Source organism: Salmo trutta, chromosome 20, assembly GCF_901001165.1.
Source record: "Salmo trutta chromosome 20, fSalTru1.1, whole genome shotgun sequence".
Taxonomy (NCBI): domain Eukaryota; kingdom Metazoa; phylum Chordata; class Actinopteri; order Salmoniformes; family Salmonidae; genus Salmo; species Salmo trutta.
Genome location: NC_042976.1, coordinates 53,751,425 through 53,771,700, shown reverse-complemented (window position 1 = coordinate 53,771,700; position 20,276 = coordinate 53,751,425). Strand labels below are relative to the sequence as shown.

Here is a 20,276-nt window from a genome sequence, read left to right as displayed (position 1 = left end):
GAACAGTCTGTGACTAGGGTGGCTGGATTCTTTGACCAATTTTTGGGCTTTCCTCTGACACACTGCCTTGTATAGAGGTCCTGGATGTCAGGAAGCTTGGCTCCAGTGATGTACTGGACCGTACGCACTACCCTCTGTAGTGCCTTGCGGTCAGAGGCCGAGCAGTTGCCATACCAGGCAGGGATGCAATGCCAGAACTAAGAGGATGGAAGTTCACATCCCAGGTGAGGACGTTGTAATATTAATTCCTGTTTTTATGAACATGCACAATGTAATCACGCATGTCAACGTGTGTCAAATATGTAAGTGTACATGTTTTATGTTAAGAACCTGTTGAGGCCAGGGGCAGGATCTTATCCCGGTATTGGGATTCATTGTCATGTGACCATGGCGGGGAATTCAAAACTGCAAGAGTAATGATTTCAAATAATCAAATAATCAACTATTTTCCTCCATTTGAAAGATATATCTCCTAAATCTAACCCCGCTGTCCGATTTTCAGAGGCTTTACGGAGAATGCATAAAGTTAGGTTATGTGAGGAGAGTACATTGACAATAGCTGCGTGTAATGTTTAGCCAATTCAAAGAAGGGCATCAACAGACAGAAAACTAGCTAGAATTATGCACTTACCTTTGACAATCTGCATCAGATGACACTCATAGGACATTATGTTAGACAATACATGCATTTTTAGTTCAATCAAGTTCATATTTATATCCAAAAACAGCATTTACAGTCACGGTGAAATTCTGAATTTTTTTCGGCTCGAATGCTCCCAGTGAATCCAGCATTACAAATCACGGAATTACTATTCGAAAACATTGGTAAATTATAATATTGTCATTCAAAGAATAATATATTATCATCTCGTAATTGCTACCGAATGGCCAGATCTCAAAATAACTTTACTGGGAAATCACATTTTGCTATAAACTGGGTACTATGCTAACAACATAAGCTAAGCTATAAGCTAAGCTAAGCTAAACCGTTAGCATTAGCATCATCTAATATCGATAATAACATTCTAAATATCCCCTTACCTTTGATTATCTCCATCAGAAGGCGCTGCCAGCGATCCCAGGTCCAGAACAAATGTGGTTTCTTTTGACAAAGTTCATAATTTATGTCCAAATAGTTAGCGTTCAGTAGGCTCCCACAAAATGAGGTGGGCAGTGTAAAGTCACGCCGAAAAGCTAAAAAAAACCTAGTAAATAATCTATTTATGTTTGTTCAAACATGTCAAACGTTGTTTAGCATTAATCTTTTGGTCCATTTTTAACGTGAAACATCAGTAAACATCAGTAATATTTTCACACAACCTATCAAGTGTCTAGAATAAACGATTATGACAAAGACACTCTTCTCAGATTCATGCGCAGGCGCAAAAAATGAAGTGATGACGTGTCAACTTGTAAGCATTCTAATTCGGTCTGTATTCATGACAGATGCTTCCAACAACTTTCTAAAGATCGTTGACATCTAGTGGAAGCAGTAGGAGTTGCGAACTGAATCCTTTCTCACTGTGGTATCTTTAAAACAATGACACTAAATAGTACAGTCACAAAATTCTCATTTTTTTAAATCTATTTTTCACAGGTTTTTGCCTGCAATATGAGTTTTGTTATACTTACAGACACCATTCAAACTGTTTTAGAAAATTCAGAGTGTTTTCTATCCGAATGTGTTAATAATATGCATATCCTAGCTTCTGAGTTGGTGTAGGAGGCAGTTAAAAATGGGCACATATTTTTTTCAAAATTCTCAATACTGCCCCCGTGGCCCGTAGAGGTTAAAAGCACTATTTCTATGTGTTGGGGTCCCTAACCTAAATTCTGCCTAAGTTTTCTCAAGTTGGAGCAAAGTTTGGGCCAACTAAAAACTTTAAGTTCAGGTGACACTTCGACCAAAAAGTTGAGTAAACAAAAAAAAGGCTGTAGAACAAGTTACTAAGTTACATTTTTCTTTTGTATTTTATTTAACCTTTATTTAACCCTAAATTAACACACACACACACACACACACACACACACACACACATGATTGATCCTGTGAAACGATTTGGTGAAAGAATTGTTGGAATCAGAAACACATTAGCTAATCTGAAATTGATTGCCGGTGATCGCCTCTTCTAGTCTTACTGTATGTACAGTACATTATATTTAATGACATACTTTTTTTAATTAAGTGGTTGGCATGTTTCATTGAGAAATGTTTGAATATTCCTTAATGTATTAATTTCTGATTTATTACAGTATAGGCTATTTATCAGCAGTGGGAATCAAGAAAAAACATTTAAACATCAATTTCAGTAGACGGTTATACAATCAAATCTTCATATAAGAATGAGATGTTTCCTGAGTGTGAAATATATAAACAATCTGGAATGTGTGTGTGTTTAGGTGTGTATGGATATAAAGGCCATAATCCCTACTAATTTCAACATCCGTTAAATTGACAAAATGTTCTTTCTACGTGTCCTCATGTGTAATCAATCGTTGACCTCAGGTCCAGCCCATGTTTGTTTACTAAAGCTGTAGGGTGTGTGTCTGAGTGTGTGTGTGGGGGGAGGGGGGCGGATTATGCAAACACCCACACAGCCAGAGGTGGAGGAAGGGAAGAAAGTAGAGGATCTGGTTCTAGTTGTTGACACAGACAGAAACATTAGTATCATCTGACACCATTGGCAAACCCTGTTCAATACCACACCAAATCAAGTTTTATTTGTCACATGCGCCGAATACAACAGGTAACCTTACAGTGAAATGCCTACTTGCAAGCCCTTAACCAACAATGCTTTAAGAAGTTTTAAGAAAAAAAGAGTTAAGTAAAAAAAATTGAAAGTAAAACTTAGAAATAAAATAACAATAGCGAGGCTATATACAGGGGGTACTGGTACACCTGATTCTTTGTTCAGATTCCCTTGTCAAAAAGTGTGGAATCCTCTAATTTTTCCAGGGAAATTGAGAAAAGTGAGAGTGCCAGCCCACTTGTTGTGCAATCAGACGTATTTAAGCCTGTCTTGCTTGAGAAAAGAAAGAAAATGCATTATGGATTTCTGAAACAGATAGCAGAAAAGTGACAATCAAGGACAAACAGCAGTGTACACATTGAGCGGTGAAAAGAAGCAAAGGTAGTCTGTCCCTACCTCACAGTCTAACCATTGTGCATAAAAATAAAACAACTTCTACAAAAAATATTCAGCCACACGAGGAAAAACTGAAGGACATAAAAAGGAATGCAGAACTTCAAAAAAAAGACAAACACTGAAAGACAAAATATACTTATGCTTTGAAAGTCCTGTGAAAAACAGCGCATTTATATTCTCACCCATTCCCCCAAAATTCTTATGGTTTGGGTTTAAAAGTTATGGATAGAATGCTTAGTGCTTAGACATAGAGAGACATATCATCTCCAAAATCAATATTTTCCTGAATTTAACCTTACTTCTCATCGTAACCATAACCTTCACCTCTAGTCTAGGCTATGACATAATATAGGCTATGACATGATTGTTAAGGTTCCTTGGACTGGCCTGTATGAGGTGAGGTGAGCCACTAGGAATGATGACAAACATCTTTGGGACCTGGTCCTTGTTCTAATACTGTAGAAGTAATCACAAATGCATTCACAGATCTCACCTGTTGTTTACGAAGCATGTGACAAATACAATTTTATTTTATTTTATTTTATTTGTTACGTGATTGAACTTTAAAAGTGATTTCCAATTGAGCCGACATATACGGCATTTACCATGAATGCAGTCTCCGTAAATAAGATAACATTGCCTTTAAATATTAATCATGCTACAACCCAGATCTTCCGTGCTACAGATTAAATCGAGCCCTTACTCAAACATTTGAGTACATGAGCAACTGAAGTAATCACAGCTGCTGGTTTTATTAAGTGGGGTATGAATACTGGAATGGGTCAAATTTAGCGGAAAACATTTTCTCCTGTTTTTAAAAATAGCCGCAGTAAGATTTGATATAATGAGTGTCAGTGAGTAAGAATGTTTTCCTTGGTACGGTATTGTCTGTTTCCATGCACTCAGTCAGTGTGTGTGTGTGTGTGTGTGTGTGTGTGTGTGTGTATGTGTGTGTGTGTGGGGGGGGGGCAAGGGGAGGGTTGTGTGTGTTTATGTACATGTGTTTGTGTGTGTGGGTGTGGAGGTTTACATGGTGTCAGCGTAAATGCTAAGTGAGGTCTGATAATGTTACCATTCCGTGAGGCTGCATGGATAGGGCTCGATAGGACTCCGTAAGAACATTAAAGTGTGTGTGTGTGTGGGTAAGAGTTTGGGTGCTCATTTGTGTTTATAGCTACTGTAGATAATAAACACTTATTTTTCTACTGTGGCAATGTGTCCATACGGTATAATATGTAAGGGTTATGAACTTCCATGCATACTTGAGCATGTGTTTTTATTTTATTTATTTATTATTATATATTTTTTTAACCCTACCACCCCTCCCCTAATTGAAGCTTAAACATACCGTATATACAGAAATATTTTTTTAAGTGACACTAAATTCAGGACTTATTTCCATTGTGGTCGCAATTTTCTTTAGCATAGAGAAGTAAACATGCTCAACCTCCAGATGAGTATGAGGGGGTAGTTTAGATACAATTCTTACAAGCTTATTTGGCAGGTAGCTTATTCTTTAGATGTTTGGGACTGCTGGTGAACCATGATGTGCAAGCATCATGTCTCTAGGGTGTCTATAGCTAGGTTTCCATTTAAAACAATATGCCATTTCAGAGTTTCCTTCAGGAAAATCTGGCACCGGACAACATGACAGGGAAGATTTTAATTTACCAGACATTTGAGAAGTCTAATGGACATCCATAAGCATTCAGGTCCAACCTGGCACAGCCAGCCCAATCAATAAACGAGGGATGTTGGCCAAATGAGCAACATTTACGTGTCATTAAAAACAGCCTATAACAAATTCCAAAACACTATTCCTTGCGTTTCGATGTGTAGCATATGAAAAACTTTATAGACATTTATTTTAGACAACAATAATTGTCCACCTCACGGTTCAGCTGTCAGAGTATTGAGCACTAAATGTAACAGGGCATTGCATGCAAAGGCCTATAGGCGTAGGTGTCCACTGTATGATATGTGACTCACCACCTGGATTCGGTCTTATGTACGTAGCAACATTTGAATTTCTATTTTTTACATTAGATAAAAGTGGAGACCCAGAGCTACAAAATGGTATATCATACATTGCATTTGAGGAAACAATGGGAAAGTAATTCTGCTTTGAAAGTTGATCAACTTGTAAACTCACTTTTGAGAAAACCGTCTTTCAATGTTTTGGTACTGGTATTGGAGAGCCCTTCTTTGTCTACACCCATTCAGCATTGTTCACACCCTCTTAAGCCTTAGCCCTACCCATCTCTTTAACTTTTTAGTGACAGGGGGCAGTATTCGGAAATTTGGATGAATGAGGTGCCCAAAGTAAACTGCCTGTTACTCAGGCACAGAAGCTAGGATATGCATATAATTGGTGGATTCGGATAGAAAACACTCTAAAGTTTTCAGAACTGTTAAAACAATGTCTGTGAGTATAACAGAACTGATATGGCAGGCAAAAACCTGAGGAAAATCCATCCAGGAAGTGGGATTTTTTGATGTGGGTGGTTTTCAATTGAATGCCTATTGAGTATCTAATGGGTTAGGACCCAGATTGCAGTTCCTATGGCTTCCACTAAATGTCAACAGTCTTTAGACATTGTTTCAAGCTTGTTTTCTGAAAAATGAAGAAGAATGAGACCTTTCTGTCAGGGGATTGAGGAAGCATGCAGTGCTGGTTTACGCGCGTGACTGTGTGTGCGCCCTTCGTTCTTTTTCCTTTCTATTGAATACGCTATTATCCGGTTTAAATATTATCAATTTTTTTTGACAATTGACACCCTGAGGATTAATTATAAACATCGTTTGACATGTTTCGACAAACTTTACCGGTACTATTAGGATGTATTCGTCTGAGTTTTTGGGATATAAAGAGGGACTTTATCTTACAAAATGAACATTTATTGTGTAGCTGCGACTCTTGTGACTGCAACCAGCTGAAGATCTTCAAAGGTAAGTGATTAATTTTATTGCTATTTCTGACTTTCATGACTCCTCTACTTGGTTGGAAAAATGTTTGCATGCTTTTGTAAGCGGGGCGCTGTCCTCCGATAATTACATTGTATGCTTTCGCCGTAAAGCCTTTTTGAAATCTGATAAAGCGGCTGGATTAACAAGAAGTTAATCTTTAAACTGATGTATAACACTTGTATTTTTATGAATGTTTATTATGACTATTTCTGTATTTTGAATTTGGCGCTCTACAATTTCACCGGATGTTGTCGAGGTGGGTCAGTAGCGGCACGCCTGCGCGAAACAGGTTTTAAGGGTTGATCCAACCGTTCTGTACTAACTTGCCAGCTAATCTTAGACATCTAAGAGAGAGAGAACTGCTCACTGAACATTTTCTCGCCTTGTCACTCTATCTGTGGTTTCGCGTTCAGAGCGCACACTGGACGCTCTGGCCAATAATTAGGATTGTTCCCGAAAGCTCTGACCTCACAACTACAGTCAAGCACCGAAGCTAACTGGCTAACATTGGCAAGCTACTTTCAGACACATAATGAGAGAACACCCCACTCTGACCATTTTACTCGCCCTAGCAGAGCTGGTTAGGCTTTTTTCATGTTATCCAAAGCATTGGTGACTGTAACTGTGCTGCTGGCAACAATTTAATTATGCTTTGTTGCCAACGTTTACTGACACCAGTCTTATTCAACGAGTATTGAGCATTAAAAAATTCATTAGTTATTCTGCGCTCTAGCACACTAAGATGAGAGTCTTTTGTTAAGAAATGTAGCTAGATAGCTAGCTAGGTAAACAATGAATCCCAACGCATGACGAAATGTTAGTTAGCGAGCCAGCCAGCTAACGTCAGCTAGCTAGCTAACAGTACACTTTAACTTGAAATGAAAATACTTTGTCAAAATTAGAGTGGAGTCTTTTCTGTTGGGGCTAAGGGGCAGTATTTGCACAGCTGGATAAACAACGTACCCGATTTAAACTGGTTACTACTCTTGCCCAGAAATGAGAATATGCATATAATTAGTAGATTTGCATAGAAAACACTCTAACGTTTCTAAAACTGTTTGAATGGTGTCTGTGAGTATAACAAAACTCATATGGCAGGCCAAAACCTGAGAAGATTCCATACTGGAAGCGCCCTGTCTGACAATATGTTGTCCTTCTGTTGCATCTCTATCAAAAATACAGCATCTGTGCTGTAACATGACATTTTCTAAGGCTTCCATTGGCTCTCTAAAACCGCCAGAAAGTGGAATGGGATGTCTGCTATCTCTGGGCAAAGAACAGCCACAGAGTTTGTGAGTGGTCAGCTTGGGGACAGTGAGACTGAGATGCGCTTTCACGAGACTACTCCATTTTTTTCTTTCAGCCTTTGAATGAATACAACGTTGCCTGGTTGGAATATTATCGCAATTTTACGAGAAAAATCACATAAAAATAGATTTTAAACAGCGTTTGACATGCTTCTAAGTATGGTAACGGAATATTTTGCAATTTTTTGTCACGAAATGCGCTCGCGCGTCACCCTTCGGATAGTGACCTGAATGCACGAACAAAACGGAGCTATTTGAATATAACTATGGATTATTTGGAACCAAAACAACATTTGTTGTTGAAGTAGAAGTCCTGGGAGTGCATTCTGACGAAGAACAGCAAAGGTAATCCAATTTTTCTAATAGTAATTCTGAGTTTAGTGAGCCCCAAACTTGGTGGGTGTCAAAATAGCTAGCCATGATGGCCGAGCTATGTACTCAGAATATTGCAAAATGTGCTTTCGCCGAAAAGCTATTTTAACCTGTTATGGATAGGGGGCAGTATTTTCACGGCCGGATAAAAAACGTACCCGATTTAATCTGATTATTACTCCTGCCCAGTAACTAGAATATGCATATAATTATTAGCTTTGGATAGAAAACACTCCAAAGTTTCTAAAACTGTTTGAATGGTGTCTGTGAGTATAACAGAACTCATTTGGCAGGCCAAAACCTGAGAAGATTCCTTACAGGAAGTGCCGTCTCTGACCATTTCTTCGCTTTCTACACTCTCTTTATTTAAAACTGAGGATCTCTGCTGTAACGTGACACTATCTACGGCTCCCATAGGCTCTCAGAACCCGGGAAAAAGCTGAATGATGTCTTTGCAGCCCCTGGCTGAAAAACAGGATTATCTATCTTGTTTTTAGCAAATGCGTTTTTTGGGGCAGAAATGCCTTCTCGAACATGTGAACTTTCATGTGCCTTAACAATTTTATTCGTATTTACAGATTGCATACAAGTTTGATATTAACCTGTTAGGGTATAGGGGGCAGTATTTTCACGGCTGGATAAAAAAATGTACCCGATTTAATCTGGTTACTAATCCTACCCAGTAACTACAATATGCATATACTTATTATATATGGATAGAAAACACCCTAAAGTTTCAAAAACTGTTTGAATGGTGTCTGTGAGTATAACATAACTCATTTGGCAGGCAAAACCCTGAGACAGATTCTGACAGGAAGTGGATGCCTATACCATTGAAAAACAAAGGGAAGGAGGAATATTTTGGCACTTCCTATTGCTTCCACAAGATGTCCCCAGCCTTTACAAAGTGTTTTGAGTCTTCTACAGTGAGATCTGACTGAAGAAGAGCGTTGGAACGGCGATGGCCCATTAGACACCTGACGTGCGAGTTGATGGTGGGTACTCTCATTCCGAAACGTTTTAAAAGAGAACCCAATGGTCCGCCTTGAATTTTATTCATGTTCTGGTTAAAAAAGGCCCTAATGATTTATGCGATACAACGTTTGACATGTTTGAACGAACGAAAATATATTTTTTCCGTTCTTGAAGTGAAGTGAAGTCCGGCTGGCTTAGATCATGTGCTACAACACGGAGGTTTTTGGACATAAATGATGAGCTTTTTTGAACAAAACTACATTCGTTATGGACCTGGGATTCTTTGGAAGTGACATCTGATGAAGAGAATCAAAGGTAATGGATTATTTACATAGTATTTTCGATTTTAGATCTCTCCAACATGGCGGTTAGTCTGTATCGCAATGCGTATTTTTCTGGGCGCAGTGCTCAGATTATTGCAAAGTGTGATTTCCCAGTAAGGTTAATTTTAAATCTGGCAAGTCCATTGCGTTCAAGAGATGTAAATCTATAATTCTTTGAATGACAATATAATATTTTACCAATGTTTTCTAATATTAATTAATTATTTTGTTGTGATGACTTGACTGCCGGTATTGGAGGGAAATGATTTCCTGAACATCAACGCCATAGTAAAACACTGTTTTTAGATATAAATATGAACTTGATAGAACTAAGAATGCATGCATTGTCTAACATAATGTCCTAGGAGTGTCATCTGATGGAGATTGTAAAAGGTTAGTGCATAATTTTAGCTGATTTTATGGTTTTGGTGACGCCTGTCTTTGAATTGACAATACAATACAAACAGCTATTGTCAATGTACTCTCCTAACATAACCTAACTTTATGCTTTCGCCGTAAAACCTTTTTGAAATCGGAAAACGTGGTTCGATTAAGGAGATGTTTATCTTTCAAAGGGTGCCAGATAGTTGTATGTTTGAAAAACTTGAATTTTGACATTTATTTGGTTTCAAATTTGCCGCTCTTGAAATGCACCTGCTGTTGATAGGGTGCGCCACGGGTGGCACGCTAACGTCCCACATAGCCCCAAGAAGTTAACCTGTTGGGGCTAGGGGGCAGTATTTGCACGGCCGGATAAAAAACTTACCCGATTTAAACTGGTTACTACTCTTGCCCAGAAACGAGAATATGCATATAATTAGTAGATTTGGATAGAAAACACTCTAAAGTTTCTAAAACTGTTTGAATGGTGTCTGTGAGTATAACAAAACTCATATGGCAGGCCAAAACCTGAGAAGATTCAATTCAGGAAGTGCCCTGTCTGACAATTTATTCTCCTTCTTGGGCATCTCTATCAAAAATACAGCATCTCTGCTGTAACGTGACATTTTCTAAGGCTTCCATTGGCTCTCAGAAGGCGCCAGAAAGTGGAATGACGTCTCTCCAGTCTTTGGGCGGAAAACAGCAGGAGATTTTGTGAGTGGTCAGGCTGAGAACAGTGACACTGGAGATGCGCGTTCATGTGAATTCTCCATGTTTTTGTTTCTCTCTTTGAACGAATACAACGTCGCCCGGTTGGAATATTATCGCTATTTTACGAGAAAAATCGCATAAAAATTGATTTTAAACAGCGTTTGACATGCTTCGAAGTACGGTAATGGAATATTTTGAATTTTTTTGTCACGAAATGCACTCGCGCGTCACCCTTCGGATAGTTATCTGAACGCATGAACAATATAACAATATAACAATATAACTATGGATTATTTTGAACCAAAATCGGACAGTGTGGTTAGATTAACGAGAGTCTTTAAAATGGTGTAAAATAGTCATATGTTTGAGAAATTGAAGTAATAGCATTTCTAAGGTATTTGAATATCGCTCCACGGGATTACACTGGCTGTCCCACCTACTCAACAGCCAGTGTAATCCCGTGGTGCGATATTCAAATACTTTAGAAATGCTACTACTTCTATTTCTCAAACATATGACTATTTTACACCATTTTAAAGACAAGACTCTCGTTAATCTAACCACACTGTCCGATTTCAAAAAGGCTTTACATCGAAAGCAAAACATTAGATTATGTCTGCAGAGTACCCAGCCAGAAATAATCAGACACCCATTTTTCAAGCTAGCATATAATGTCACATAAACCCAAACCACAGCTAAATGCAGCACTAACCTTTGATGATCTTCATCAGATGACAATCCTAGGACATTATGTTATACAATACATGCATGTTTTGTTCAATCAAGTTCATATTTATATCAAAAACCAGCTTTTTACATTAGCATGTGACTAGCATGTGACTAGCATTCCCACCGAACACTTCCGGTGAATTTACTAAATTACTCACGATAAACGTTGACAAAAAACATAACAATCATTTTAAGAATTATAGATACAGAACTCCTTTATGCACTCGCTATGTCCGATATTAAATAGCTTTTCGGTGAAAGCACATTTTGCAATATTCTGAGTAGATAGCCCGGCCATCACAGGCTAGCTATTTTGACACCCACCAAGTGTGGTACTCACCAAACTCCGATTTACTATTTGAAAAGTTTGATTACCTTTGCTGTTCTTCATCAGAATGCACTCCCAGGACTTCTACTTCAATAACAAATGTTGGTTTGGTCCCAAATAATCCATAGTTATATCCAAATAGCGGCGTTTTGTTCGTGCGCTCAAGACACTATCCGAAGGGTAACGAAGGGTGACGCGCCCGACGCGTTTCGTGACAAAAAATTCTAAATATTCCATTACCGTACTTCGAAGCATGTCAACCGCTGTTTAAAATCAATTTTTATGCTATTTTTCTCGTAAAAAAATGATAATATTCCGACCGGAAGTCGTTGTTTTCGTTCAAAGAGAGAGACAGTAAACATGGTGTCGGCTCATGCACGCGCCTCCAATCTCATTGTCCTCAGATCGACCACTATCCAAATGCGCTAATGTTTTTCAGCTATGGCCTGCAAAGCCACCATTCATCATTCTGGCGCCTTCTGAGAGCCTATGGGAGCATTAGAAAATGTCACGTTATGCCAGAGATCCCCTGTTTTGGTTAGAGATGATCAAGAAGGCCATGAAATGGTCCGAGAGAGCGCTTCCTGTTTGGAATCTTCTCAGGTTTTGGCCTGCCAAATCAAATCAAATCAAATCAAAATCAAATCAAATCAAATTTATTTATATAGCCCTTCGTACATCAGCTGAAATCTCAAAGTGCTGTACAGAAACCCAGCCTAAAACCCCAAACAGCAAGCAATGCATGTGAAAGAAGCACGGTGGCTGGGAAAAACTCCCTAGGAAAAACTCCTGAGAAAGGCCAAAAACCTAGGAAGAAACCTAGAGAGGAACCAGGCTATGAGGGGTGGCCAGTCCTCTTCTGGCTGTGCCGGGTGGATATTATAACAGAACATGGTCAAGATGTTAAAATGTTCGTAAATGACCAGCATGGTCAAATAATAATAATCATAGTAATTGTCGAGGGTGCAACAAGCACGTCCGGTGAACAGGTCAGGGTTCCGTAGCCGCAGGCAGAACAGTTGAAACTGGAGCAGCAGCATGGCCAGGTGGACTGGGGACAGCAAGGAGTCATCATGCCAGGTAGTCCTGAGGCATGGTCCTAGGGCTCAGGTCCTCCGAGAGAAAGAAAGAAAGAGAGAAAGAGAGAATTAGAGAGAGCATATTTACATTCACACAGGACACCGGATAAGACAAGAGAATACTCCAGATGTAACAGACTGACCCTAGACCCCCGACACATAAACTACTGCAGCATAAATACTGGAGGCTGAGACAGGAGGGATCAGAAGACACTGTGGCCCCATCCGATGATACCCCCGGACAGGGCCAAACAGGCAGGATATAACCCCACCCACTTTGCCAAAGCACAGCCCCCACACCACTAGAGGGATATCTACAACCACCAACTTACCGTCCGAAGACAAGGCCGAGTATAGCCCACAAAGATCTCCGCCACGGCACAACCCAAGGGGGGGGCGCCAACCCAGACAGGAAGACCACGTCAGTGGCTCAACCTACTCAAGTGACGCACCCCTCCCATGGACGGCATGGAAGAACACCAGTAAGTCAGTGACTCAGCCCCTGTAAAAGGGTTAGAGGCAGAGAATCCCAGTGGGAAGAGGGGAACCGACAAGGCAGAGACAGCAAGGGCGGTTCGTTGCTCCAGCCTTTCCGTTCACCTTCACACTCCTGGGCCAGACTATACTTAATCATAGGACCTACTGAAGAGATAAGTCTTCAGTAAAGACTTAAAGGTTGAGACTGAGTCTGCGTCTCTCACATGGGTAGGCAGACCATTCCATAAAAATGGAGCTCTATAGGAGAAAGCCCTACCTCCAGCCGTTTGCTTAGAAATTCTAGGGACAATTAGGAGGCCTGCGTCTTGTGACCGTAGCGTACGTGTAGGTATGTACGGCAGGACCAAATCGGAAAGATAGGTAGGAGCAAGCCCATGTAATGCTTTGTAGGTTAGCAGTAAAACCTTGAAATCAGCCCTTGCCTTAACAGGAAGCCAGTGTAGGGAGGCTAGCACTGGAGTAATATAATACATTTTTTGGGTTCTAGTCAGGATTCTAGCAGCCGTATTTAGCACTAACTGAAGTTTGTTTAGTGCTTTATCCGGGTAGCCGGAAAGTAGAGCATTGCAGTAGTCGAGCCTAGAAGTAACAAAAGCATGGATTAATTTTTCTGCGTCATTTTTGGACAGAAAGTTTCTGATTTTTGCAATGTTACGTAGATGGAAAAAAGCTGTCCTTGAAGCAGTCTTGATATGTTCTTCAAAAGAGAGATCAGGGTCCAGAGTAACGCCGAGGTCCTTCACAGTTTTATTTGAGACAACTGTACAACCATCCAGATTAATTGTCAGATTCAACAGAAGATCTCTTTGTTTCTTGGGACCTAGGACAAGCATCTCTGTTTTGTCCGAGTTTAAAAGTAGAAAATTTGCAGCCATCCACTTCCTTATGTCTGAAACACAGGCTTCTAGCGAAATGAGTTCTGTTATACTCACAGACACCATTCAAACAGTTTTAGAAACTTTAGGGTGTTTTCTATCCAAATCAAACAATTATATGCATATTCTAGTTACTGGGCAGGAGTAGTAACCAGATTAAATCGGGTACGTTTTTTTCCGGCCGTGCCAATACTGCCCCCTATCCCCAACAGGTTAACCAGCATTGCTACCACAGCATTCTGCTGCGATATGCCATCCCATCTGGTTTGCACTTAGTGGGACTATCATTTGTTTTTCAACAAGACAATGACCCAACACACCTCCAGGTTGTGTAGGGGCTATTTGACCAAGAAGGAGAGGGATGGAGTGCTGCATCAGATGACCTGGCCTCCACAATCACTCGACCTCAACCCAATTGAGATGGTTTGGGTTGAGTTGGACCGCAGAGTGGAGGAAAAGCAGCCAACATGTGCTCAGCATATGTGGGAACTCCTTCAAGACTTTTGTAAAATAATTCCAGGTGAAGCTGGTTGAGAGAATGCCAAGAATGTGCAATGCTGTCATCAAGGCAAAGGGTGGCTACTTTGAATAATCTCAAATATAACATATATTTTGATTTGTTTAACACTTTTTTGGATACTACATGATTCCATATGTGTTATTTCATAGTTTTGATGTCTTCACTACTATTCTACAATGCAGAAAATATAAAAATAAATGGTACTGTATATATAGCGATATAAAGGAAGAGAAGCTTAGGCCTAACCCCAGAAAGAAAGAGAGATGCCGGTGGCATGCTACGACACCGACATGCATTTCTTTATGTCAGATGGCTACTGCATCTGCTATACAGATATAGACGTACAGAAGGAGGGTAATTTTCTTTCATAATATTATAAAATTAAGCATTATATTGTTAGTCCTATAATCTAACTCTGGTAGGCCTGAAACATTTATCCTCACCTCAAGTTAAACTTTCGGAGTCAGTTGTAGCGCTGGGGTGCACTGCTTTCATATTGTAGGCCTGCATTAGCTAAAGATTAACAACAGCCACACCATACCAAACCTTCACAAACATTTCTAAACTTTACTTGGGTTATATCAAAAGTAAGTCAAGCCATTGTTTATCGGGAAAATACGAGCAGAAGAGCGAATGGAAACCAGGGAAAAAACACACTACCCTCCCCTGTGCCCCCCCAAAAAACAAGCAAAACTCCTCTATTTTGGACCCCCCCTGTAATTTCGATCTGTCCCTTTTCGGATCCCAATACTTATTTAAAAAAATATGTAATGTGAATTGTGAAATGTTAATTATGTACAGGTAACATATTTCATCCTTTGCTACTCAATAAACTTCTCTACTGGGAGAATAAAGACTAATTTGAATTGAACAGCACTATTAGATTAAAAGGTGCTATCTAGAACCACAGGATAAACCTTTGAAGAACCCCTTTTGATTCCAGTTAGAACTAATTTTGTTTCCATGTAGAACCCTTTACACTGAGGGTTCTACATGGAACCAAAATTAGTTCTAACTGGAACCAAAAGGGGTTCTACAATGAACCAAAAAGGGTCACGTATGGGGACAGCTGAAGAACCCTTTTTGAATCCTAAGAGTGTGGAAGCAGGAAGATTGTTTAGTACCTTGGTGACTGCAGCCTAAGCCCTCTGCAGAGAGAGTGAGAGGTAAAGAGAGAGTGAAAGGGGGGAGGGGGACATGGAGAGTGGGAGAGTAAATAAGGGGAAGGAGTTGTGTCACTGTTGAACTCTGAGAGTTCACGCACATACGCACACACGCATCACCCAGAGAGAGTGCACTGAGAATGCTGATCAATCGCATGCACGCACACTCACACACACTCACACACACACAGACACACACAGACACAGACACAGACACAGACATACACACACACAGAGAGAGAGCGAGAGAGCCCTGAGGGGGATAAGGCAGCAGCTTTAGGGCAGGAGTGTACAACCATCCCAGAGAGAGAGATAGAGAGAGATGAGAGAGTGGAGGAGATCAGAGCAGTTATTGGACCTGATGATAATGCTCTCTCTCTTCCCTCCTCTCCCCTCTTACCCGCTGTCTCTCTTTCTCTCTCTTTTTTCTCTTTCTCTCCTTCACTGGCCCTGACCCTAAGTCCATCCTTGGGGTCAGGGCCAGTGAAGACCCGTGAAGACCCATCTACTTGCCCCGGCTCACTAGCTTTCTAAGCGCCGTGTCTCCCAATCGCCTAGCATAGTACTGACTACTGAACGGCTCCCTGACTCACCTATTGCAATTGCTGCTGCTGATCACTCGGCTACACAGCTGATGGCCCCTGGACTGTTTCAATAGCACGGTACCTCATTTTGTTCTCGAACTCAGGTCCTGTATGTACCTAACTGACCCGCTCTGCCCATTCATCGCCATTTAACGAGATTCTTGTCTTTAAATAGCTGTAAAATAGTCATATGTTTGAGAAATTGAAGTAATAGTATTTCTAACGATTCAAAAATCGCGCCACTGGATTTCAGTGGCTGTTACGTAGGTGGGACGAGTTCGTCCCACATGCGCCAGAGAGGTTAACTGTTGTTGTCTTAACTCTCCCGATCAACACCTGTGACTGCTTTATGTCAATATGCCTCTCTCTAATGTCAATATGCCTTGTCTACTGCTGTCTCGGCTAGTCCTTATTGTTTTATTTCACTGTAGAGCCCTCAGTCCCGCTCACCTTGCCTTAGATAGCTCTTTTGTCCCACCCCCCACACATGCGGAGACCTCACCTGGCTTAACTGGTCCCACCAGAGACGAAACCTCTCTCATCGTCACTCAACGCCTAGGTTTACCTCCACTGTACTCATCCTACCATATCCTTGTCTCTACATTATGCCTTGAATCTATTCTTCCACGTCCAGAAATCTGCTCATTTTATTCTCTGTTCCAAACGCACTAGACGACCAGTTCTTATAGACTTAAGCCGTACCCTTATCCTACTCCTCCTCTGTTCCTCTGGTGAAGTAGAGATTAACCCAGACCCTGTAGACCCCGGTACCACACCTATTCCCCAGGCTCTATCATTTGTTGACTTCTATAACCGTAAAAGCCTTGGTTTCATGCATGTTAACATCAGAAGCCTCCTCCCTAAGTTTGTTTTATTCACTGCTTTAGCACACTCCGCCAACCCTGATGTCCTAGCCGTGTCTGAATCCTGGCTTAGGAAGGCCACCAAAAATTCTGAAATTTCCATCCCCAACTACAACATTTTCTGCCAATACAGAACTGCCAAAGGGGGCGGAGTTGCAATCTACTGCAGAGATAGTCTGCAGAGTTCTGTCTTATTATCCAGGTTCGTGCCCAAACAGTTCGAGCTTCTACTTTTAAAAATCCACCTTTCCAGAAATAAGTCTCTCACTGTTGCCACTTGCTATAGACCCCCTCAGCCCCCAGTTGTGCCCTGGACCCCATATGCGAATTGATTTCCCCCATTTATCTTCAGAGTTTGTACTGTTAGGTGACCTAAACTGTGATATGCTCAACACCCCGTCCGTCCTACAATCTAAGCTAGATGCCCTCAATCTCACACAAATTATCAAGGAACCTACCAGGTACAACCCCAAATCCGTAAACACGGGCACCCTCATAGATATAATTCTGACCAACCTGCCCTCTAAATACACCTCTGCTGTCTTCAACCAGAACCTCTGCGATCACTGCCTCATTGCCTGCATCCGTAATGGGTCCCTAAAACAGTTCTGCGAGCAGGCCTTTCTAAACAACCTGGCCCGGGTATCCTGGAAGGATATTGACCTCATCCCGTCAGTAGAGGATGCCTGGTTATTCCTTAAAAGTGCTTTCCTCACCATCTTAAATAAGCATGCCCCATTCAAAAACTAAGAACTAGAACTAAGAACAAATATAGCCCTTGGTTCACTCCAGACTTGACTGCCCTTGACCAGCACAAAAACATCCTGTGGCGTACTGCATTAGCATCGAATATCCCCCACGATATGCAACATTTCAGGGAAGTTAGTAACCAATATACACAGTCAGTTAGGAAAGCAAAGGCTATGTTTTTCAAACAGAAATCTGCATCCTGTAGCAAAAATTCCCAAAGTTTTGGGACTCTGTAAAGTCCGTGGAGAATAAGAGCACCTCCTCCCAGCTGCCCACCACCGATAAATCCACGATAATCGAGAATTTCAATAAGCATTTTTTTACGGCTGGCAATGCTTTCCACCTGGCTACCTCTACCCCGGCAAACAGCTCTGCACCCCCCGCAGCAACTTGCCCAAGCCCACACCATGCTTCTCCTTCACCCAAATCCAGATAACTGATGTTCTGAAAGAGCTGAAAAATCTGGGTCCCTACAAATCAGCTGAGCTCGACAATCTGGACCCTCTCTATCTGCCGAAATTGTTGCAACCCCTATTACTAGCCTATTCAACCTCGCTTTTGTATCTTCTGAGATCCCCAAAGATTGGAAAGCTGCCGCGGTCATCCCCCTCTTCAAAGGTGGAGACACTCCAGACCCAAACTGTTATAGACCTATATCCATCCTGCCCTGCCTTTCTAAAGTCCTTGAAAGCCAAGTTAACAAACAGATCATCTTCATCGACCTGGCCAAGGCTTTTGACTGTCAATCGCCACATTCTTGTCGGCAGCCTCAACAGCCTTGGTTTCTCAAATGACTCCCTCGCCTGGTTCACCAACTACTTCTCAGATAGAGTTCAGTGTGTCAAATCGGAGGGCCTGTTGTCCAGAACTCTGGCAGTCTCTATAGGGGTGCCACAGGGTTCAATTCTTGGGCCGACTCTTTCCTCTGTATACATGAATGATGTCGCTCTTGCTGCTGGTGATTCTCTGATCCACCTCTTCGCAGACGACACCCTTCTGTATACTTCTGGCCCTTCTTTGGACACTGTGTTAACAAACCTCCAGACGATCTTCAATGCCATACAACACTCCTTCCGTAGCCTCCAACTGCTAGTAAAATTAAATGCATGCTTTTCAACCGTTTTCTGCACGCACCCGCCCGCCCAACTAGCATCACTACTCTGGATGGTTCAGATTTAGAATATGTGGACAACTACAAATACCTAGGTGTCTGGTTAGACTGTAATCTCTCCTTCCAGACTCACATTAAGTATCTCCAATCCAAAATTAAATCTAGAATTGGCTTCCTATTTTGCAACAAAGCCTCCTTCACTCATACTGCTAAACATACCCTTGTAAAACTGACTCTCCTACCGATCCTTGACTTCAGTGATGTCAATTACAAAATAGCCTCCAATACTCTACTCAGTAAATTAGATGTAGTCTATCACAGTCCCATTCGTTTTGTCACCAAAGCCCCATATACTACCCACCACTGCGACCTGTATGCTCTCGTTGGCTGGCCCTCGCTTCATATTCGTCGCCAAACCCACTGGCTCCAGGTCATCTATAAGTCTTTGTTAGGTAAAGCCCCGCCTTATCTCAGCTCACTGGTCACCATAGCAACATCCACCCGTAGCACGCGCTCCAGCAGGTATATTTCGCAGCTTATCCGCAAAGCCAACTCCTCTTTGGCCGCCTTTCTCTGCTGCCAATGACTCTGCTGCCAATGACAGTTCTCTGCTGCCAATGACTGGGGCGAATTGCAAAAATCACTGAAGCTGGAGACTTATATCTAACTTTCAGCATCAGCTGTCAGAGCAGTTTACCGATCACTGCACCTGTACACAGCCCATCTGTAAATCGCACACCCAACTACCTCATCCCCATATTGTTATTTATTTTTGCTCTTTTGCACCCCAGTATCTCTACTTGCACATCATCTTCTGCACATCTATCACTCCAGTGTCAATGCTAAATTGTAATTATTTCACCACTATGACCTATTTATTGCCTTACCTCCCAAATCTTACTACATTTGCACACACTGTACGTAGACTTTTTCTGTTGTGTTATTGACTGTATGTTTGTTTATCCCATGTGTAACTCTGTGTTGTTTTCGTCGCACTGCTTTGCTTTATCTTGGCCAGGTCGCAGTTGTAAATGAGAACTTGTTCTCAACTGGCCTACCTGGTTAAATAAAGGTGAAATAAAAAAATAAATCCTATAGGAACCATCGCTTCAGTAAACTGCCGCTGCATTAACTAACAGTCAGATGTACACTAAGTACACCATTAGACAGTATCAATGTCTAAGATACTTTGTGGTTACATTAAAAACACATTTACTTACATTTACAGTTATGGGTCATCAATGTGACTGTTGTTATTGGATCCCCATATATATTTTTAAAAACATGTAATGTGAATTGTGTATAGGCTACATGTTTTTTTGTTGTTGCACTGGCTACAGAATGCATTTCTCTACTGGAACAATAAAGTCTGATTTGAAATGAAGGGAGAGGAGCACAGAGAGAGAGTGAGAGTAAATAACGGAAAGGAGTAGAGTCACTGTTCATCTCTGAGAGGTAGACTAAAATGTATTTCCATTCAACATCATATTTTTCCTAACCTCTAACCCTTACCCTAACCTTAATCCTAATCCAAACCCTAAACCTAACTACTAACCCTAATTCTAACCCTAATTGTACCCTTTCCCTAAACCTA

The 20,276-nt window shown here is 41.1% G+C and overlaps 1 protein-coding gene and 1 long non-coding RNA gene across 2 annotated transcripts in view; both read left to right on the top strand.

Moving 5' to 3' along the window:
- LOC115156240 (Krueppel-like factor 12) overlaps positions 1–20,276 on the top strand; it is a 187,399-nt gene that overhangs the window by 20,171 nt on the left and 146,952 nt on the right. The window lies entirely within an intron of this gene.
- Positions 231–2,461, top strand: LOC115156241 (uncharacterized). Its single transcript, XR_003868213.1, has 2 exons — positions 231–321; positions 1,790–2,461. It is a non-coding gene; the product is annotated as an uncharacterized LOC115156241 (long non-coding RNA).